Source organism: Schistocerca serialis, chromosome 3 (assembly GCF_023864345.2).
Source record: "Schistocerca serialis cubense isolate TAMUIC-IGC-003099 chromosome 3, iqSchSeri2.2, whole genome shotgun sequence".
NCBI lineage: Eukaryota > Metazoa > Arthropoda > Insecta > Orthoptera > Acrididae > Schistocerca > Schistocerca serialis.
In genome coordinates this window covers 588,445,280-588,469,482 of record NC_064640.1, presented here as the reverse complement: position 1 = coordinate 588,469,482, position 24,203 = coordinate 588,445,280, and the positions used below count along the sequence as shown (strand labels likewise).

At 40.7% G+C, this 24,203-nt stretch overlaps 1 pseudogene; it reads left to right on the top strand.

Moving 5' to 3' along the window:
- Positions 1 to 23,503: 23,503 nt before the first annotated feature.
- LOC126472340 (5S ribosomal RNA) lies at positions 23,504 to 23,620 on the top strand (annotated as a pseudogene).
- Positions 23,621 to 24,203: the final 583 nt, after the last annotated feature.

The following is a 24,203-nucleotide window of genomic DNA, read 5'->3' as shown; positions in this document are numbered from 1 at the left end:
CGCTCCTGGTTGTCGTGCCGTATGGCAGGCGACGCAGGCGACGGTCAGTCTGATTCAAAAAGGGTATTTTTGGCTCAAAAACGGGCTGTTCGAGCTATATGTGGTGTAAGTTCGAGAACCTCTTGTCGACTCCTATAAAGTAATCTGGAAATTCTGACTTTGCCCTCACAGTACATATTTTCTTTAATGTCGTTTGTTGTCAGCAATATTAGCCTATTCCCAAGAGTTAGCAGCTTTCACTCAGTTAATACTAGGCAGAAATCCAATCTGCATGTGGAATGCACTTCCTTGACTCTTGTGCAAAAAGGAGTGCAGTATTATGCTGCATCCATTTTCAATAAGCTACCACAAGAACTAAAAAATCTTAGCAGTAGCCCAAACTCTTTTAAGTCTAAACTGAAGAGTTTCCTCATGGCTCACTCATTCTATTCTGTCGAGGAACTCCTGCAAGAGCTAAAAAATTAAGCAAATTTCAGTGTTGCATTGTTGATTTTCTTTATTTAATCTTACGACTTGTCACCTGAATATCTTTTTTTATATATCATTTTATCTGTTTCTAATATCGTGTTATAATTTCATGTATTGCCTCGTTCCATGACCATGGAGACTTCTCCTTAATTTGGTACCACGGAACAATAAATAAATAAATAAATAAATAAAAATAAATAAATGAGACTCATCGCTGAAGATAATATTACTCCAACCAGAGATTACAGGCCGAATACCTGTCTCGAGATGTCCCAAACAATAAAATTCTTGCTGCGATAGTAGTTTAACGATATATTTTTTGTGGTGGATGGATTGCCACTAGACTGTCGTCTTCAGATCATCTGAAAAAGTTACACAACATACCTTATTTTAAAACTTTTATCCGTTGTGGATGTGTAACACTGCGACTCTGATGAATAAAGATACCTCGAAATTTCTGCAATCAGTCGCCTTTTGTTTTATTCTATAATTTTTATTTTCCATTACTAGTTACGAATCGCCTATTGAGTGGGGATCGTGTGGCTGTGGCCAAATGTAAAAACAAAACATGTAAGCACTGAATGTGGAAAGAATTAAGAGAGTTACTTTCTTCAGCAGTTGCATTGCATATTGGTGAAACTAAGTTGGTTGACAGGGAGTGGGGACCAAACGCTGAGCTCATCAGTCCCATCGGATTAGACAAGGATGTGGAAGGCAGTTGGCTGTGCCCTTTCGAAGGAACCATCCCGGCATTTGCCTGAAGCGACTTAGGGAAATCATTTAAAACCCAGATCAGGATGTCTGGACGCGGGTCTGAAACGTCGTCCTCTGGAATGCAAGTCTAATGTGCTAACCACTGCGCCACCTCACTCGGAAAAGAAGAATATTTCTTTTTACACTATACTCAGTACTATATAAGTAACAAGTGTTTACATTTCAGACCTGACGTGTGTTGTTTACCAAACGTATTAAGCAATGAGTTTGGAGACATCACTGACATTATGTTTCACATTTATCGTTATGTTTACAATTCTGATCATTACTTATGAAATAAACATTAATTCCGTGCATGAAGATCTTTTTTAAGTTAAGTCACATGGGAATTTGGGATGGTGGTATATGAGGGTGGGTGAGGGGGCGGGGGGGGGGGGGGGTAGGACGGGAGGAATTGTGTATGAGTGTGTGTGTGTGTGTGTGTGTGTGTGTGTGTGTCTGTGTGTGTGTGTGTGTGTCTGTGTGTGTGTGTGTGTGTGTGTGTGTGTGTGTGTGTCTGTGTGTGTGTGGGTGTGTGTGATTGAGAAAGAGAGCTTTTTAGTCCTGTGTTGTTTAGTTTTTCAAGTTTAAAGATTCTTTAAAATTTTCAACAAATGGATTGTTCGCTAACTCAGTTCGTTCTGCATCTACATCTAATTCTAAATGGATACGCTGCAAATCACATTTAAGTGCCTGGCAGAGGGTTCATCGAATCACCTTCACAATTCTCTATTATTCCAATCTCGTATAGCGAGCGTAAAGAACGAACACCTATATCTTCCAGTACGAGCTCTGATTTCCCTTATTTTATCATGGTGATCGTTTCTCCCTATGCAGGGTGGTGTCAAAAAAACATATTCGCATTCGGAGGAGAAAGTTGGGAAACGGAATTTCGTGAGAAGATTCCATCGCAACGAGAAACGCCTTTGTTTTAATGATGTCCAGCCCAAATCCTGTATCATTTCAGTGGCGCTGTCTCCCATATTTCGCGATAATACAAAACGCGCTGCCCTTCTTTGGATAAGAAACCCCCACCGCGCAGCAGTATTCTAAAAGAGGACGGATAAGCGTAGTGTAGACAGTCTCCTTAGTAGATCAGCCAATAAAACGCAGACTTTGTTTAGCCTTCCCCTCAGCATTTTCTATGTGTTCTTTCCAATTTAAGTTGTTCGTAACTGTAATTCCTAGGTATTTAGTTGAATTTACGGCCTTCAGATTTGACTAACTAATCGCGTAACTGAAGTTTAACGGATTCTTTTTAGCACTAATGTAGATGAACTCACACATTTCGTTATTTATTGTCTACTGCCTGTTTTTGCACCGTTCAGATGTTCTTCTAAATCGTTTTGCAATTTGTTTTGATCTTCTGATGACTTTATTAGTCGATAAACGACAGCGTCATCTGCAAACAACCTAAGACGGCTGCTCATATATTCTCCCAAACCGTTTATATAGATAAGGAGGAGCAAAGAGTCTATTACACTACCTTGAGGAACGCCAGAAATCACTTCTGTTTTACTCGAAGAAATTTCGTCAGTTACTACGAACTGTTCCATAAGCACGCAATTTCACTACAAGCCACTTGTGTGGTACAGTATCAAAAGCCTTTCGGAAATCCACAAATACGAAATCAACCTGAAATACCTTGTCAATAGCACTCAAACTTCATGCGAATTAAGAGCTTGTTGTGTTTCACAAAAATGATGTTTTCTAAATGTGTGTGGACTGTGTGTCAATAGACCCTTTTCTTCGAGGTAATTCATAATGTTGGAACACAATATATATTCCAAAATTTTGCTGCATATCTACGTTAATGATATGGGTCTCTAATTCAGTGGATTACTCCAACTACCTTTCTTGAATATTGGTTTGACCTGTGCAACTTTCCAGTCTTTGGGTACGGATCTTTCGTCCAGTGAACGGTTGTATATGATTGTTAAGTATGGAGCTATTGCGGCAGCATACTCTAAAAGGAACCTAATTGGCATACAGTCTCGAGCAGAAGACTTGCTTTTATTCAGTGATTTAAGTTGCTTCACTACTTCGAGGATACTTACTTCTACGTTACTCATGTTGGCAGCTGTTCTTCATTCGAACTCTGGAATATTTACTTCGTCTACTTTAGTGAAGGCATTTCGGAAGACTGTGTTTAGTAACTCTGCTTTGGCAACACTGTCTTCTATAGTATCTCCATTGCAATCTCGCAGATAAGGCATTGATTGTTTCTTGCCGCTAACATACTTCACATACGACCAGAATCTGTTTGGATTTTCTCCCAGGTTTGAAGACAAAGTTTCGTTGTGGAAACTATTATAAGTATCCCGCATTGAAGTCCGCGCTAAATTTCGAGCTTCTATAAATGATCGCCAATCTTGGGGATTTTGCGTCTGTTTATATTTTACATGTTTGCTTCGTTGTTTCTGTAACAGTGTTCTGACCCGTTTTGTGTACCAAGGAGGATCAGCTCCATCGTTTGTTCATTTATTTAGTACAAATCTTTCAACCGCTGCCGATACCATTTCTTTGAATTCAAACCACATCTGGGGTATACTTATATTATTAATTTGTAAGGCGTGGAAATTGTCTCTCAGGAAGGCGACCTTTTTAAATAGGTAGATTTTCCCTTTATTTTAAGAGGATTTAGGGGTTACAATACTCAGTCTCGCTACGACAGCCGTGTCTTCACTAATCCCTGTATCCGATTTGATTATCGTAATTAACTCAGAATTATTCTTTGCTAAGAGGTCAATTGCGTTTTCGCAACCGTTTGCTATTCGCGTCCGTCACGAACTAGCTACTCGAAATAATTTTCACAAAATGCATTTAGCACAATTTCGGATGATGCTTTATGCGTACCTCCGGAATTAAACATGTATTTTCTCCAACATATCGATGATAAATTAAAGTCACCACCAACTGTAATCGTATGAGTTGCGTACGTGTCTGAAATCAAACTCAAGTTTTCTTTGAACCTTTCAGCATATTCTGAATTGGGAAATCTGTAAGAGGATGTAATTATTTTTTTATTCTGGTTGCCAGCAATGACCTCTGCCCATACTAACTCACAGGAACTAAGGTTCTTCGCAAAAAAAATTCCGCCGAGATTATCTCCGGTTTTAGCCATCTTTCGGTGCCTGTAACGTTTTGAGCATCAGTGCATTCTATTAGCGCTTGGAGCTCTGGCACTTTCCCAACACAGCTACGAAAATTTAGAACTGTTATAACAGTGGTTCCTGTATCTACGTTCTTCCTGTGTTCGGCCTGCACCCTTTGTAAACGAAGCCCTTCTTGTGTTTTCCCGAGACATTCTAACCTGAAAAAAAAACCAGTCCACGCCACACAGCCCCTGCGTGTAGTGGACACCTGACCTACTCAACTGAACCAGAAAGCCAACCACCATCTGGCGCAAGTCGAAGAATCTGCAGCCTACACAGTCACAGAACCGTCTGAGTCTCTGATTCAGAGCCTCCATTCGGCTCTTTTCCAGAGATGCGCAGTCGGACCTGTCGACTATGCTGCAAATGGTCAGCTCTGCTTTCATCTTGCATGCAAGACTGGTCGCCTTTACCACTTCTGTTAGCCGCTGGAAACCACAGATAATCTATTCAGATTCAAAGTGACACACACCATTGATAGTGGCGTGAGCCACCACCTGCAGTTGGCTGCAACCTGTGCTCTTCATGGCATCCGGGAGGAGCCGTTACACGTCTGGAACGACTCCAACCAGTATGCACAAGGAGTGCACATTGGTTTTCTTTCCCTTCTTGGCAGCCCTGTCCCTAAACGACCCCAAAACGCGCCTAGCGTTCTCGGTCCCAACTATCAATAACCCCATCCTCTGTGATTGTCCGGATTTTGCAGGATGAAAGGTTTCCTCTGAAAGAGGACAGGCGACAGCATCTGGCTCAGCGACAGTGTCAGCCACACACAGCACATGGAACGTGTTTGTCAGACAAACCGTGGAGGTCTTACGTGCGGCCGCCTGGGAAGTCTTTCGCCGCCTGCTATGTCCCAGGGCGATCTCCCACTCGACCATACGTGAGAGGTCAACCTCAGTGCGAGTAGTAACTGGGCTGGCCACCGATGAGGACCGATCGGAGCAGTCGGACGTGCTGGACGTCTGTTGGACCGCCACGATCGGCCCACAACAGTGGTGCAGCCATCCACTGCAGCCTCAAGCTGTGTAACTGAAGCCATCACAGTGTGTAGCTGAGAGCAAATTGTCACCAACTCGGCTCGCATCCACACACAACAATTGCAGTCCCTGTCCATATCAAAGACAGTGTAAAAAAACAAACTATGTAGATAAAAGGACTACTGGCACGTGCTGTGCAACTCCACTGTAGACACTGACGAAAACGCAGGAGCTGTGTCTAATAAATTAGGGTAATATGCAGAGATGGCTTGGGGTGATTTATTGTTATGGGTAAAGTCCCTAATTGTTACAGGAGATTCATCTTTACTCCTTTGCCTATAGTGTGTAGAATTTGGAGGATTGTTGTAATGTGTCTGACTGAATGACCAGTTTGTGCTAAGTGGGCTGCACAGCTTGATTGGCTTATATTTTAAAACAAGGTGCTTCTGTGTGCTCTTTGTATTTGTTTTCAAAGTATCTTCCTGTTTGCACAATGTAGTATCAGGAGCTGCTGTCACAATTTAATTTACATAAACCAGATTTCTGGAAAAGAGGATTGGCTGTTTCAGTGTTTTAAGATATTTGGTTTTCTGTTCTGGTGTTTGTTCGGAAACTTATTTGGATTTTGTTTTGCAAGTTGATGTGAGATGTTACCGAAGAAAGGGATGGAGATATATTTAGTTTCTTCTGATGCTGAGGACTATGTTTTTGATGCTGTTTCGTCCGTTAGTTCGTATATTTCACCAAAAGTTAAACAAAGTAGAAATCTACGAACTCAAGGATCTACCCCAGGAAAACATTCTTAGAACATAACATTAGTCATGGTCTTGGTTTTATTTAAGTTTTGTAAAGCACGTAGGAGATGTTACTTCTGGTTGAATTTGTGAAATGCTGTAAAAGTTACGTCTGTTCGGACTGAAGCGGTAGAAGTGCAGTACAAGACATCCAGAATTACATTTATTTCCATTTCTCACACTTATGGCTACATCAAAGCAGTGGTCGTCAAACTGTGACTCGAGGGTTGCATGCGGCCTTAATCAAGTATACGTCCAGCCCACGGATATCAGCTGTATTTTATTACAATACTCATCTAACAACAAATCGTTGAATCCAGAAACGAGAATTCGGAGCATATGAGGCTTGCGGTTTTTCTGCTAAGTAACAGACGGAAACACAGAGACAGTAATATATTTAGATTCGCTTAATTGGCGTTGGTGAATTCGACCACGAGATAAGGAAAGATGGCCGCATACCTTAGAGGGTAAGTATGCCCGTTGTGAGATTAGAGAACATTTAAGGGGAGATATTTTGCTGCATGTCTTCCAGTACTGGCAACTCGCTCGACTTCTACCAATCAACTGGTATGGTATAAGTTTGCTCATTACAGAGACTCTCATCTTCGAATGGGGTGCTTATTTGTAGTAAGGAATTTTAGTTAATTACAACTGTCGTAAAACATCACAGAAAGGAGAACAAACATGACAATCTGAGTATTTAGTAAATATTTATTAACGCATATCATTTTGCATAATGCATTTAAATATATGTTCACTCAGTGTTGTTAACAATTAATCATCCACTCACACGGACAAACAGCAATGATTCGTCAAGCCATTGCGGCATCACAACTTTGGGTCGGTGAAGGTGGGAGCAATGTGAAAGAGAGAGCAGTCGAAATTAAGTGTTCTGAATGATGACGACTTAGAACGATTAGCACTTTGGGGTTGGTGGCCTAATTATTTGGCCCTTACTGTACCTTGTTTATTAAGGGTCCATAACATACTTATTTACATATGTTACCAATAATAACAAGGTCAGTACACACATGGCCCATGGTGCCATCCCTCTATATCAGTAGTGGCTGTCCTAACCTCAGAGCATGAAATCGTGGGGGGAAATCGTGGGGTGGGGGGGAGGGGTAGCGGGGTTAATTAAAGTGTCATTGGATAGCATTATAAAACATACGAGTTTCTACCCATTTTGAATCTTCCGAGTACAGTGCCATCTGTCTCGAAACGAAAAGATAGTTTGAGCCACAAATTGTGTACTTTTTCCATAGAATCCGAATCTGTAATCAAAATTGGAGATTCCCATTTAAGATCAGAAAGTTGGCCCCTGCTTCCCAGCAAACACGGTAAGGTGGGGGTCGAGTTTGTTATCATTGTATGCCCACTTCGAGACAAAAAAGTTTTGACGATAATTGTTTCGATCCAATCTGATATTTTTGAGAGATTTCAATGTCTTCAGATACACTGAACACCCTGCATATGGTGCTAGGGTATATTTATTTGGAGATACATAATGAAATTGAGAAGCACCAGGTAGTATAATATTATACCAAGTTACTGATTATAATCTGACAGACACACACTGATGAATTGTGTTCAAAATACGCACAGTCTCGAAGTCAATTTACAATTAATTACTGCATCCACACTTGCTATACTACTATAAAAAATCATTCACTTCATTCTAAACATGTCCTGCTACGTAGTTTATCCTACCGACTAACAAGAGTAATAAAATACGTTGACATTTGTAGACGCCCATTTGCATGTCAACCAAAACAATATAAAAACAAATCGTACCGCTCTTGTGTTGTTGTTTGATTATGTTGAAGTACTACGTTATAAATTCCCAAGACATATTATCGTGATTGTATACAACTTGTGTAAGAGTAAACACAGTATCATGACTATTTAAAACAATAGATAAATTCTCATATATGAACGTTTGTGTTATAGTACAAACTGATTAACTTGCTGGTAAATAAGTGTCTTAACTGTGACATCGAGCATAGACAGTATCAATCAATTACTGGCTCACTTAATTCGTATATTCATAATAAAAATCTTCAAATTACAAAACCACACAAATGGCGACATCGCTGACGGTGTGCATCTAAGTTGTTGTGTAAGTATCAAGTTAAATATCAAAGTCCAAATGCAAGCAATCTGCAGCACCACCAATGGTGTGCATCACAATTATTTATAATTTTTGGTCGAGCCTAAAGCCACTCTTTATAACCGTATCTGAAAAATAAAAATAAAGGACAAAAGAAACATATACTTCTATGTTCTTGGGCAAATACGTTGTTCATCACACATACTGATTTTACGAAAGGCTCGACACGAGATAACATGGAAATGAAGGAGTTAATGTTTATAGTTTTTGTAGTTTTTGTCACTGATGGGTGACACAACTTACAAGTTAAAGTTAGTAGCTTGTCGAATTAACTGATGGTGCACTTCTACCATAATTAGTGGGCTGCTTAGCATAAAAGTTCGTGCATTTGGCGTTCTTTTGACGACAATATTGGTAACTTCTCACCTGAAAGACAGGGTCCATAATGAACCTCAAGATTTCCCTGCTCTGCTGTATGATCAGTCTTCAGATATTCAATGAGCAACAGTAGTAGCTTATGCTCTTTTCTTCTTTCGCAAATACCATTAACTTGTGAAGAGTGTCATAATAATGTTCCGTGGCACACATAAACAATGAAGAAATGTGACATGGTCTGCAAATGTAATACGAACTATACTCAAAGTTTAAGTGAATGATCACCTATGAGCTCATATCAGTTGACAGATGAGTATTGTTTGTATGTTTAGTGTGATCTAGTGGACAACACAATAATGAGTTCTTAGACACTTCTTGTGCAGTCCTCCCATACAGGTTCGGTGATGGGTTACGTCGACTTAGAGCCTCCCTTATTAATAAAGCTGTAGAAATGGATTAGATGTCATCTTCAGCTTCGCTTCGTGATCGGACCATCGGCAGATGTCACGGTTGTCGTTTGCTGACCAGCATTTCGTAATCTCTTGTGGAGACATACGATGGTGATTGGTGAGGGGTTGCCCAGGACTAGGAACCGGTCGGACAGGAGTGGCTTGAGCTGCAGAGGGCATGAACAGGCAGGTTTAAGGCTCGACTGGAGTCACTCAGTGGGGCATGTCTTCTCAGCTCGCAAGTGGTTCAAATGAAGTCGCATTCTCTGGACAGCTGCCTCGCTGGACAGTTGTCCGCCTCACATTCTCGTGCAGACTGTATTGACACCACTCGTAATGCAGTCAAACAGAGTTACATGGGTGTATTAGAAATACAAAAACAAAATCTACACAATAACCAGTACATTCAATATCCTTGTTCAACAAAATACTTCAAAACATATGACAGTTAAATAATATGATTCTCTAACCTCAAAAACTGAACAAGTAAAGAAATATTGTGGCTCTTTCGAAAGTTACAAAAATATTCATGAGATAAGCTAACTAATTGACAAAAGTATCTGGGCTCCATGGCCGCCATATAACGAAAATATTAATATCAGGCAAATGGGCCACTTAACAAATGAAAAATGAATCTAATAATTAATATGCAAACATGAGTTTTCAAACGATAAATTGTGTATCAATTTACCTTGTAAAATTCTTTATTTCTAATGATCACTATAAGACAAACGACAATTAGTACTCTGGTTAGCACTTAGTAGACAAGTAGTTAATACAGATGTCATCCGCCTGTGGTTACAGATTTCCGAAGGATCCACAGGTGATAAACGGAGTCCTCTTAACTTATGCACCTCATTTAAATTATTGGCCCGCCCTTCATCTAGTTACTGCGCTGACAGTGTGTGCTGACAGACTACCTTCTTATCATGAAGGGTTTGCCTCTCTCTCTCTCCCCCTCTCTTTCTCACTTTCCCTTCTCTCTCTCGTCTACTTCCCACTCTTTGGTCCTCAATTCTTCAAAATAATTGTTCCGTCTACATCTCTGGTGACTGGTGTGAAACACACGAAAAACACGCGAAGGTAGCATTCGGCTGAAGATACAACAAAACGGAACAGCACAACTGTAAAATGTTTACGTTCACTAGTTACTGTACCTGGATTTGTGACATTACACTACCCTATTTTTAAGTTAGAATTCTCCTGACCAAACCAGTACATCCATGGGTTGTATTTGTCTTGCTGTAAAACTTTTTAACATTATAATAATGAACTTCTGCCGGATGATAGTCCCCTGTGAACACTATTCACAAAACACAGAAACAAATCCCACATCTTCGACAGATCAGACTCAAGTACCTGCACATGACGTGGCTTGTTAGTAATCTATCCTGCCTATGTAAATGCTCAGTGCCTCATGCTACTGGTGTACTTGAATACAATTAAAAAATAACCATAGGTTCGGTGTCCCATTGCTTCTGGAAAGACAAAACAGACCCCGTGCTTCATCGTTACTGGCAGTTACACTTTGTGCTTCTCGCTGCTTGCATCAAATACCATATTTATAAGACGCAAATCATCCTTACAGTTTGCAACGTCTCATCCGATGCTTTTATCATCGTCATCTTCCAATAATGCCCCAAAGTCGTCCACATATAGTTCACAACAATTTCATATCCTCCACTTATCCTTTCTTGTACACTCGCGCACGGCTGCTTGGCTGATTGTTAGTGTCTAACAGTGCTTAATCGATGAATCTCTTGAGGTGCGAGATGTATCACCGACCTTACGATTTGCAACTGCTGAGGGTCACAATCTCAACTACGTTGTTTGTATAATTATTCTCACTCCCTACGGCCCACAATAGAAATAAAAGAGTCTCGGGCTTATGAACGTGCTCTCATGTGGTACCCTAGTTATTTTCATCATAATTTCGTTATCTTTTGCAAACTTGCTTCATCTCATTGCAGTCCACGGTTTTCATATCATCCTATTATTCAATACAATTCACACGTTCCAGTAGCTAATTATGATTCATCTTTGACGTCGAATAATGTGCCCATGGCTCGTTCTCATCATCACTTTTCGATACCTGCAGTGCTCTCTGCCCTGTTTCAGCGAAGGGAACCGCCGGACTTCCTGAGTCTGTAACACATGTTTCCTCTATTGGTTTTGTTTTAAGTTCCCCATTTACTCATTCTAATTCATCTGCCCTGGAATAGTAATCTTCCTCTGCCAATTGCAACTTCATATTTGTCCAGTCTTTTGCGTGGAGAACGCAAGATGGTTTTCCCAGCCACACCTAACGTACTGCATTCCAAGTATTTATAATTACTGACTTTTTGAACCATTTCTTTAAAATACTGCGTTGCACTACGAAACTGCGATTGTGCATAAGGCTACGTTATCAAAATGCTCAGTCTGACACACTGCTACTTTTCTTTCGCCCAAAATTAGTGCAGAAACTCCTGTTTAAACTCATCGTAAATGCTACCCTTTGTCGCATCGTGGCGGTTGCCTCTTGTAGCAGATGCACGCAAATGAAATTGATTTTATAACCGGCAGACTATGACCTCGGATGTCCGTCCTGGAATTGTTCGATCCAAACTTTGTGACGCAACCAGTTCGATCTGTTCTGAAACGGCGTGTACTTCTGAACGAAAACAAAATGTTTTCTAATTTCGTCTTCTTTGACGTTTTGATAACTTATTCATACGTTCACAGCTGGTTCTGCGTTTACAGGTGGCGGTATCGGATCACCGTTATTTGACAGAGTCGGTCTGTCACTCCATGTAATTCCTCCTCATCCTGCCACCTTTCTTCTTCATGTTTTAACGTCTCTGCGCTCCTGGTGCTGTTTGGTGGCCAGCTCTTACGACCTCTCTTGTTAATCAGTTCTAACACCGCTATGCGATTGTGACGGTTAATGTTTGCTTGCATTTCTTTAAATTCGAACAGCACTTTATTTTTCATCTTTTAAGTTTACAGGAATGGTCCCACACGATCCCGCATCAATATGTAACGATAAACTGCTCTGACTGTTTCTTAACTTGAAACACGTTGTCCGTGATTTTGTCTTTCCACTATTTATTGATATCTACGTCCTTGGGTAATTAGTCGGTTGCACTCTTCACTTCTTGAGTTACCGTACCTAAAATGTTTTCGCAATTGCTTACTTGCTCTTCTGTTAACTGTTCGGTCTTTTCTTCAGATTTCTTAATGTCTTCTTCGATCTTTTTGTCTAATTTGACCTTGTACGTGACCATTTAACTGCTGTTCTAATCTCTTGGAATGATTTCTATGTTCCTTGAACTGCTCTTCAGTCTCTTTGAAACACGAATGATTCGTCTCTTCTTGTATTTAGAAACTTTCGTTTCTTTTTTGAAAAATTCATCCTTTTTTTTTTTTTTTTTTTTTTTTTTTTTGAAAGCGTATCAGAAATTCTACTTTGCTCTTGGCTCTTCTGCCCTTTCATGTCGCTCTTCTGCCTTTTTGTAGTGTTCTTCTGTTCTTCACGCTGTTTCTTGTTTTCTAATGCCATTTAAATTAAGAATGACTAGAGGTCAAATGGTGGCGGCGAAGAAAGAGTTGACGCGTGATCAGTCAAACTCTGTATCACATTTTCCTGACCAGCGGTCACAGAGTTTTCAGTTGCGTCTGATATTTTCACGTTCTCCTCACACAACGACTCAGCTTGGGTATGTTTTGCAGATATACATAGTGTCATTTCTTCCCTATCAGTTGTACTCATTTCCTCTAAAGTGCATGGAGGAGCATCAGTTAATCTTGGCATACAAAATACTGACGCCAAATTGAGACATTTCCCCCTAATAACCAATTTCGTAACCTAGACACACCACGAAATAACGTAAAATACAACCAAAACACCAATACATTAAAATATTTTCCTTAAAATTGGAACGTTGATACTTAGGACAACGATGAACCTTACCCATCATCCTTTCCTTTAAAAGAATCACAAATCGGTACAGCCCAAGTAGCTTATCATTAATATTTGTTTTATAAATAAAACCACCTTTTCTTGCTGGAACAAAATTTACTTTTCCTAGTCGCGTTTTGTTTTTTTCTTACTATAAGGCATATTCAGTGGGATATAGAACGGTAGAGTTTTGTTATTTTTAGATTATCAAACTGTTCACCTCGCGTTCTTTCATGTAAATAAGTAATTACTTACTGTTGGTTGGCATCTGCGTTTCCTTTCATCTGGTCTGGAGGTCGTACTACCATTTAATTCCCGAAACATAATCACAATTTTATAGTCAGAAGTTTTTATTTCACACTCTTCACCATAGTTTTCCTTCTTTGTGGTGCACTATTATTCTTTTTCCAGTAGTTACAGCTATTTATTCGAAAAGTGTGCTTTTAAAGTAAATATTGTGAGTTCATTGTGTGTTTCCTCCTGTTTAGTTTGTTTTCCTACATGTTGCCAACCTAACGAAGGGTATGTTGAAAATTAACGTCTGTTCATTAAGTTTATATATCTGTGCCTGTGTGATTGTATGTGTTTGTGTATGAAAGGGAGAGACAGAGAGCTTGTGAGTGTGTGTGTGTTTTCTTTAAATGTGTGTGAGGGGTGGGAGTGGGGAGTGGAAGGGGGGGTTGGTGGTTTCAATTGAATATGAATTTAATTACGGTTAATGAGTGGTTGAAAGGTTTGGTGTTAAGCTGATACAAGTTTCGGTTTAAATATTCTGTGGAAGGGCTCATGGACAACTGAGTGAAAATGTGTTGGGTGAGATTGTTATTAAGATAATAATAATCATCTTTTTGAGTGTTATTCTTTTATTTTATTTGTTAGTGTAAATAATGAATTGTTTGGCATGTGTATTTGATCATTCAACAGGGTTTCCTTTTCTGCTTTGGTTTCCAGTATGTGGTAATTTTCTTGCTGTGTTAGGTCCCGTTTTTTATTATTGATTCTTCTCTAGTGGTTGGTTTCTGGTTATATTCTTTTAGCTGTCTGCAAATGTGAAGTTGTTTGTACCCTACTTCCATGTTATCATGTGTTCTTTGTATCTGACATTAAATGTTCTAGCTGTTGGTCCTATGTATCTGTACTCACAAGTGTTACACTTTAGTTGATATATACCTACTTTCTGAAGTTTTGAAGTGTATTTTTGTATAGAATTGCCTGTTGTGTATGCTATGGCATATATAGTTACGAGATCATAGCATTAGGATATAACGTTAAATTTTATGTGTTTTATGGACTTTCAGGTGAAGTCTTCTGAATTTAAAAAGCAAATATTTCTTTACTTGCTGCGGAATATGGCCACGCAAACAAACTTGTTAACTTATCATTAGTTTGAATTCTTGAAGTTCCCTTATTATTAAGGTGTCTGTCTTTACTTTTCTAGGTAAAGTGCGATCAATAAGAAAATGATACGAATAGTAAGACTCGTTGGTCAAAAAATTTGAGTAAGTAAATCAGAAGATCTTGGGATTTCGAAAATAAATCCTGGACAGGCGTCACATAATGCCTGCGTGAGGTGTGGGTTAAGTCGTTTAGCATATCCTCAACATGCTACAGGCTAGATCCCCAGTGACCTACAGGAAAGAAAAGCTCCCCAGAAGTCGTGAAAACTGAAGAAAAAACCGGAACATCTTTTTGATGGAAAACTACTTAGGATTGCCCGATTAATCATGAAAGCACGGATACCACACCTCAAATGGACCGATTAATGAAGGATTCTTCTAACACCAAAAGAAACCAGCGCTCACTATAGCAATTTAATTTATTAACATAAAACATTAAGCAAATGAATTATTTCTGTTTTTTCTAGATGTGAATTGCTAAGCTTACCAATAGAAAAACCATCAATGCCAAAAGAACTTAAAATATTCTGTTACATAGCCCAACAAAATAATTTGGACAACGACATAGAAATAAAACTATACAAAAACCGCATGAACCCCAGACACAACACAGTTCTCAGTAACATACCTCACATTATAGAAAGCTCAATTAAACAAAGAACGATATACGTATCTAGAAATTACATAGGACAAATATCAAGCAAAATAGACGCACTATTGAGATTCAAAAAAATGGTTCAAATGGCTCTGAGCGCTATGGGACTTAACATCTGAGGTCATCAGTACCCTAGAAGTTAGAACTACTTAAAACTAACTAACCTACGAACATCGCACACATCCATGCCCGAGGCAGGATTCGACCTGCGACCGTAGCGGTCGCGCGATTCCAAACTGAAGCGCCTAGAACCGCTCAGCTACAACGGTCGGCTATTGAGATTCACATACATCCAGCTGGCCTTCCGAAATTATAACAATCTCGAAACAAAAGTCCATTCAGGCAAGTCCAAAATATAGCAACACAGTAACATACAAAATCATTTGTAACAACTACAATAATTCATTTGTCGTCCAAACAGGACGAAATTTTAGTATCGGATCAAAAATACACATCATTCATCAGTCTACCTTCTTTTTACATCTAAAAAACCAACACCTCACAGCCGAGGTAATTGAAACCGAATTACATATACTGAACAGAGTACGGAAAGGACTCACTATGTACGTACGAGGGACTGTCCACAGAAGATGCTAAATGAATGCGTAGACCTTAAACATAAATATTATCTGCAAACATTTATTGACATATTGAAACACGGAAAGGGATAGTACATATGGCTAACAAAACATTTTCACACCAAATATATAGCTCATAGCAAATCCAGTTAGCGAAATACGGCATTATCGTGGCTTAGCTAATTATTCTTCGTAAACCTATCATAGTGAAAAAACTTTATTATAGGAAAGAACTGTCAGATAAATGCCGAATTGTACTTTATAATAAAATATCTATCAAATAACAATCATAATGAATTCCTTAAGTTCATAACTGCCACATGGCACGCAATCGGTACGAATTAAGCCATACTAGTTTATCATAGATAAAATTTGGATGTAAAATCAAACTAGTGTAAATACCAACATATAATTCCAATGTATTATCATTCGCGTAGACAACCAACAAATGTGTCGATAATTTCACCAATGCTGTTTTCGCAGATCACTTGACAGTGGTAATAAAGCCGAAACACCTGTCGTGAAGAATATTAAACCCATTGCATCTAGTCTAGATCTTTCCTTTTCAAAACTTATCAAATTAATTTACTTGTGCGGCGTTTCGAGACACTGGTGTTCACCATCAGACATGAAAGTATACACTACACTTAAATGGTAGTTACCTTAGTAAGACTATGTACTAGATTATCGCTATTTTTTTGAGTTACCAGAGTCTTTATTATATCCAGATTATAGGTCTTCCTACACAGGAGTAGAAAATAAGAATGACATATTGATTTCCGCGAGGACGCGCTAGTATGTAAGTAATATTTGGTGATATTATTGTGGCCACTTACCTAATATACGTCCACTGGCTGTCCTCGGCTTGTCACCTATAACAACATTATTTTAACTCACGTTTTATTTTGCAGTGTTATATATCGACGACAAGTTCTTCCGAAACGGAAGACAAGTTCGCATAGGATTAGGAAAGGAAAGTAGCTCTCTCATGTCCAGATGAAAGGAATCATCCCAAAAATTGTAATAAGGTTTAGGGAAACAGTGGAATATCCGAGTGAGAATCTGAGTTCCTTCCACATCGCATACGAGTACTTCCACAGATCTTTAACGCCTGCACCATTTCCCTAAATCATTTTTATAAAACTTGTTATGTTGCCGCGCGGAGTGGCCGCGCGGTTCGTGGTGCCATTCACGGATTTCGCGGCCCCTCCGGCCGGAGGTTCGAGTCCTCCCTCGGGCATCAGCGTATGTGTGTGTGGGCGTGTTGTTCTTAGCATAAGTTAGTTTAAGCAGTGTGTAAGTATAGGGACCGATGACCTCAGCAATTTGGTCCCTTTGGAATTCACACACATCTGAAAACATTTGTTATGTTTAGTGTCAAAGTAATCGACATCTTAATGATAACAATAACCCAGGACGTCAATGGTAAGGTAAGAAGACAACAATCGTTACTAATTGTAGTTTTAATTCGTGAATATTCGTTTTATCCTTGTGTTGAGAACACAACCTGTGCTCAGATTTAAAAGCTCCGCCTGTGCCACCCGTAAACGAGACGACAAATGTAATTACAGGTAACGGGGTAACACGATTATTTGACCGCGCTTGTCGTGTGCTACAGGTGGCAGCTCGCAATCATGCCGTGCTGAACTGACAATAAGCTGGTAGTACCAGATTTTAGATCATTTCGGGAGAACCAGAAAGATAAGCCAGTAGGAGATGATTAACAAACTGTGCGTGACAGTCCTCACAAAATTAGGCTGCGCGAATACCTCTGTGACTAACGCTGTCATAAATTGTCCCGAACTACTTGCTTGTGTACAGGGCGCAACACTGTTAGAATTTGCATCATAATATTTGACTGGCAGTATTGATTAGGGTAGCATATTCTGCTTTCAGCCTCATTTAAGCAACGGTGCGTGAAGCTGATTATGATATGGGAAAGCTCAACTCAAGTATTTTTAATTTTTGAAAATTAATTTATAACATACGAGTGGTGTAGTCATATATTATGGTTCATTACTGTGTTTCATCCGACCATAGGGAAGAGCCTGAGCCATAAACTACAAACTGTGTGCCTGAATTTCCTTTAGAAAATGATGAGAGAGCTGGATATTGCCTAGTAAATGTTATGAATAGAAATTTGTATCCGGAGGCAAACGGCAGCAGTGTTAATAGAACTTGCACGTAAAACAATGTGTCCAAATTCCCTGCGATGTTTGCTAAAAAGGAGATAATTTTTTCTGAGTCTTTAGCATATACTGCATTTACAACGCGTAAAACACACCGGCGAGCAAAAGATATGGACGGAAGTAACTTTCGCATGATGTCTCACCGCCAGGTAACATGTCTGGATGAATCTTGAATGACACGTAGACAGAACTGCTACAGTATAGTCCAGGAGGTAACGAACAGAAACACACATTGGGAAGAACTGAAATGAGTCTTTAACTGAAAGATATCAATTACACTGATGTCACCCCAATTTATGCCAGTCCCCTGGACAAGTTGGTAACAAGTTCTTTTTACAGGGGTGCGTGCTTCCATCTCTCGTCATATGACAGTACACAGTGCTACCAGGAACACTGTTGCACACAATCCTCTTGGTGGCCCATGCGTTATGGTGTTATGTTGCATCGACGTACTGACCTCCAAATCTTTGAATGCGATAGACTCACCAGCCAACGTTATAGTGATATTGTAGTTCTTCCACATGTGCATAATTTCAGGATGCATTCGATCCTGATATAATTTTTCAGGATGACAGTGCACGACCACATCAAACAGCGCGGATGGAGGATCTCTTGGAATGAGAGGATATTCGGCGAATGGGCTGCCCTGCCCGTTCTCCCTGTGGGATGCGTTGGGGAGGCGGAATGCAGCACGTCCACTGGCACCAGTGACCATCCAGCAGTTGTCAGCCCAGGAGGTAAGGGAATGAGATGCCCTTCCTCAAGTTCTCCTTACCAGACACGTGGCCGGATGGGAGTATGTTGCAGAGGATGCAATGCCGTCCGTAATGAACACACAACTTATTAACAACCATGTTCAGCCGTTTGCCGTCTCCAGGGACCATCATTAATCGTGGCGATTTGAGTGTACTTATAGTTTCTGAATAAATGTCTAATTTCCATTCCTCACACTGTGTATTTCTCTCAGCTACCTTCTGGACAATACTCTAGTAATTCTTTCTATGTGTGGTCCAAGTTTCATCGAGCTGTGATACTTGACAGTGGCACTTCATGCGAAAGTTAGTTTGGTCCTTAATTTTTGCTCGCCGTTGTGTAATGGGAACCAAGGCAGTGCTAAAGCACTCTGAGGGCTTACAGCAGTCTTATGTCACGTAATACATCCACAAGGTTCACCAATATTCCACATTACATACGAATGCCGCAACAGCGGCTAGCGTGACGTATTGTAGCCAGTTTCTCCCAGCAGCCAAAGGAGAAAGTAACATGTTTTAACACGGAAACAGTCCACCTCAGCACAGGGATTTATATTAAAATATAAACAATGATGTTTCTATAGATTATAGAAGCACTTCTCGTTAGTCACAATTTCATGAAGGTAGTTTGTGTGGGCGTCATAATTTGTGAGGTGTAGAAAGCGGTAATACAAGCGTTTCTAATATGACTCATAGTACACTAATTATGCAGGAGGTGAAGATATTGTGGATATTTCTGGTAACTCGCAAAAACGTCGAAGTTTGCATTTTGTAATTTATTGCTAGTTGTTTCACAAAGGTTTGCATTCATGAAGTTCTAATGCAGGTACTTTGACACTCAAGAGTACTACATTACCAATTATTATTACAACTACAGACACAAAGTTATATGAGGAGAAATTGTTTAACGTAATATAATGTCGAAAATAACATGAAATTAAATGAAACGAAACTGATATAAACCCAGAAGTAACTGAAAAGGAAAACATCTAAATGATCTACATTTCTCATTCGATTCTGCACAGTTTCAAGGAATTAAGACATTATCGGAAATAATTCGAGTAATTAACTATGTTATAGTCTTTGTTGGACTGGCAGCGGGGCACAGGCGTTACCGTACAACAGGATGATCCCGGCCAACAGCATTCCGACTGCCCGAGGGCGAATGGCAAAGCCAACAGCAGAAACATCGACATCACCCTCCAACAAAAAATTTCAGAGCTGTTCAAACAAGTTGACTGCAGTGACCTTCTCGTCGAGTTCCTCGACCATGGAACCACAAACAATCTGCCGAGTTATGAAGACACTTTGCAGAACCTGCGACGAGACATTATGGCAAAACGCTAAAGTATATTGTTGCACGGAATGAGCCCGATGCACGATAACGCCCGCCTCAAGATTGCTAATATGACAACGGCTGCGCTTGAGCAATCTAGTTGGGAAACACTGTAACATCCTCCGTACAGCCACGATCTTTCACGGTGCGATTTTCAGATCTTTGGCGACCTGAAAAGAAACATTCATGGACGTCGGTTTCAGGCGAACGAGGAATTGCAAAATTGAGTGTGGTTGTTGATCCGTCAGCGGCATATCGCGTTCGACGAAAAACGAATATATCATCTCGTCTCCAAACGGTATAAACGTCTTAACGGGTGTGGTGGTTGCTTTTGAAATGAAAACCATTCCATGGTACCATTGTGGTGGGTGTTCCGTTTACATTTGAATTTGCTTCATACAGTGCTACTGTTACTTGTCGCAGCAGTGATCAGGTCCTCGTAGGCCCGTGGAGGCTTTCGCTGTCCTGATTCTACACAGTACTTACTCTGATGAGCCAAAACTAGGGTTACGTCCACGTGATGGCGTTTTGGGTACATGACGCGGTAAGTATGTAAGCGGAATGGAGACGAATAATAAATCATTCAAGCGACAATTCGCGCCAAATATGGAGAAATACTCTGAAATAGACGACTTTGATTGTCATCGGAATGGGCATCTCGGAAACGGCATTAAAGCTGTTCGTATACTATTCTCGTGGGAAACAACTGATAGTGGTTGAAAGACGGTGAAACCAAGGCTAACAACAAAGTACTGGACGTCCACTGTTCACAATAGACCGCGCACGTCGGAGGTTTGTCTGCTCTGTAGAACAGAGTAGGTGGTGATCTGTGGAAGTTCTGACCACTGAATGCTACGTAGGCATAAATATTTAGGATCACATCATTAATATTGTACATGAATCACCGCAGCTGACTATCAGTACGTTTCCCATGCTGGCACAACGACATCGTCAATTACGACTCCAGGGGCCAAGGATTCATCAGGACTAGAAACTTGTCGTGTAGTCAGATGAATCACGTTTCTTGTTACACCAGGTGGATGGCCGCGTCCGGATACTCCGTCATCCATACCAACTGCTTCCGTAAATACGCACCGCACCACAGATGCAGACCAATGCGGGCAGTATTACGATATGGTGGAGATTTATCTGGGCTTCAGAAAGACTTTTCGGATTAATCGAAGTCACCTTGACGGCTGTGAACTACGTGAACATTACTTCGGGACGTCTACACGTCTTTATATTTGACGTTTTACCAGACGACGCTGACATCGTCCAGCAGAATAACGGCCCGCGTCACATGGCAGAAGTCGTACTTGAGTTTGAGTAGCATGATATAGTGAACTGAAGTTCATGTCTTGGCATCAAATTCCCCTGATCGGAACACATCTGGAAAAAATAGGTGAACTGTCTTTGATACCTCGGGAAACCTTTCATGAACTTGAATCAATGCCACGCATAATCGCTACTCTATTGCTTTCCAAAAGTGAACCATCATGTAATTAAGCAAGAGGTCATAGTGTTTTCGCTCACCAGTACATAAAGCACTTTACATAAAACACAGGTTACGAACTGGTAAAATATGTATATAAAATAGCATGGATTGCCTGACAGAGGCCAGTCAGGGAAGTAAAGCAGCTCAATTTTTGAAACTCTGTGTGCATTTTTGTTCCACCGATGAACGTATTTCTTGGCTCTTGAAAGGTTACACTAATTTTCAGAAGCAAATTGCTCCCAAACATGTGCCATAAGTGGACAGATTAATACTATGTTCTCTGGAGTCCGCATATGTCAACAGTCAGCAGTTCCTGAGTTCCGTTTCAAAATTTTAAACAGGTATCGCGAGCGGAGTCCGTGACCACTATGACTGTTGATCAATTTTAGTCTTTCCCTCACATCAGGTATTACACCACGAATTCTTGTAGCTTTGGTCACTGAGGATCACTTACGATGTCATTTGCTTATCTACCATACTTCGGACTGCCTTTGTTCGCCATTCTGGAAACTGTAATTTCACAGACCCTGATGTGTCCACTCTCTGTAGCCAGCACGACGCGGCCATGGTATTTCACTGTTCTATTGGACATACTCCTAACATCAAAAGAGGGTTTCAGCCGTTGTAGTCTTGAATGTTCCGCATATTCTTAGGAGAACCCTTCGTTGCTTTGTTCAAGTGGTTCGTCGGAACATACTTCATTGTTAGAACTGTAACTTCCGTAGGCTGTCAGGTTACCCCTGACAATGGGCCGACCGGTGGCGTCTAACTGTCGAAAGTCATCCTTAACTGAGATGCAGTTTAAAATTTTTTATACATACCATGTAAAATACATTGTAATTCAGCCGAAATGGAAAGCGCTTAAGCCATCTAGCTCGTTTAGATAAAATTAGCGGAAACAAAATTTTTTCGTGTCAATCTTAGCGATAAAGAAAACACAGAACTATAACCTTGTCTCCTGCCCTTAAGATGGTTTATTTGCCTACTGAGTGATAACTTATCTGTTTCTAATGGGAGGCAGGAAAAAACAAATATCGTTACGGCGTACGCTGCTAAGTACGACGAGCAGAGGTAACCAACCATTGAAGTTCTTCTTCATTTAGTTAACAGAAAACACTAGCAAACACTGGTTAGAAGAAAAAGCCTAATTTAAAAACACTGCGCATAAGTAACTACGAAGAACAATTACAAAGCATGTGAAGGTACAGGGAAAAATTGGTACCTACATGTTATCTGAATTGGGCAATGAGAAAAATCACACCATTCGCGAGTGGATGCTGAATGTTGCCTAAGGGTCCGAGAAATTCGAAGAATATCGTATGTCACACTCATTAAAATATTTTGAGCTGTTAAATGGTTCAAATGGCTCTGAGCACTATGGGACTCAACTGCTGTGGTCATATGTCCCCTAGAACTTAGAACTACTTAAACCTAACTAACCTAAGGACATCACACACATCCATGCCCGAGGCAGGATTCGAACCTGCGACCGTAGCGGTCGTGCGGTTCCATACTGTGGAGCCTTTAACCGCTCGGCCACTCCGGCCGGCTTGAGCTGTTATGCCGAGGTCAGATGAGTTTTATGTTGAAACCGAACGTTTCGTTCCTGTCTGCGGAGGACATCTTCGAGAGGCTTTTTAGCTTTTTCGAAAGTCCAAGGCACACACTAGCTCGCTATTGACTGACGCAAAATTTCGTTCCTGAGTGCTCTAGCGCAGAGGCGTGACGTCAAATACTTTGAAAGTTCAAGCTCTAATGGCCATCGTCTATTTCTGTTGTCCACTTTTGTTATCATGTTATCACTCCATGGTACAAGACTGGTACACATCTTCTTCAGTATCGGAGTGTAGATACCGATTAGTTGCACACACTCTTCCCTCTAAACAAAATTACTAGATGGCTTGAGCATTGACCCTAAATAAAGAAAACTGTGAGGCCATCCATAAGAGTGCTAGAAAGAATTCGTTAAACTTCGGTGATACGATAAGTCAAACAAATATATACTCATGTTCAGAAAAAACGTAACGCCTTGATCGTTCATATTCACAGGATATGTACCCTAGTATGTTCTTCAAGCGGCAACGGCCTTGCCGCAGTGGATACACCGGTTCCCGTGAGATCACCAAAGTTAAGCGCTGTCGGGCGTGGCTGGCACTTGGATGGGTGACCATCCAGCTGCCATGCGCTGTTGCCATTTTGCGGGGTGCACTCAGCCTCGTGATGCCAATTGAAGAGCTACTCGACCGAATGGTAGCGGCTCCGGTCAAAAAAAGCCATCATAACGACCGGGAGAGTGGTGTGCTGACCACATGCCCCTCCTATCCGCATCCTCAACTGAGGAAGACACGGCGGTCGGATGGTCCCGATGGGCCAGTTGTGGCCAGAAGACGGAGTGCTTTATGTTCTTCAAATGGTTCAAAAGGCTCTGAGCACTATGGGACTTAACATCTGAGGTCATCAGTATCCTAGAACTTAGAACTACTTAAACCTAACTAACCTTAGAACATCACACACATCCATGCCCGAGGCAGGATTCGAACCTGCGACCGTAGTGGTCACGTGGTTCCTGACTGAAGCTCCTAGAACCGCTAGACCACATCGGCCGGCTAGTATGTTCTGCAGAAATTATTAGCATTTGAACTACGTCGGCCCTCGGGTTCAAGAGCAACACCGAAATCCTGACGCAACGCCCCCTACCGGTAAAATGTACCTGCGGTTCTCGTTGTTGCTATAAACCGTAGGTAATGGATCGGTGTGGTTTGAACAGGCGTGCAGGA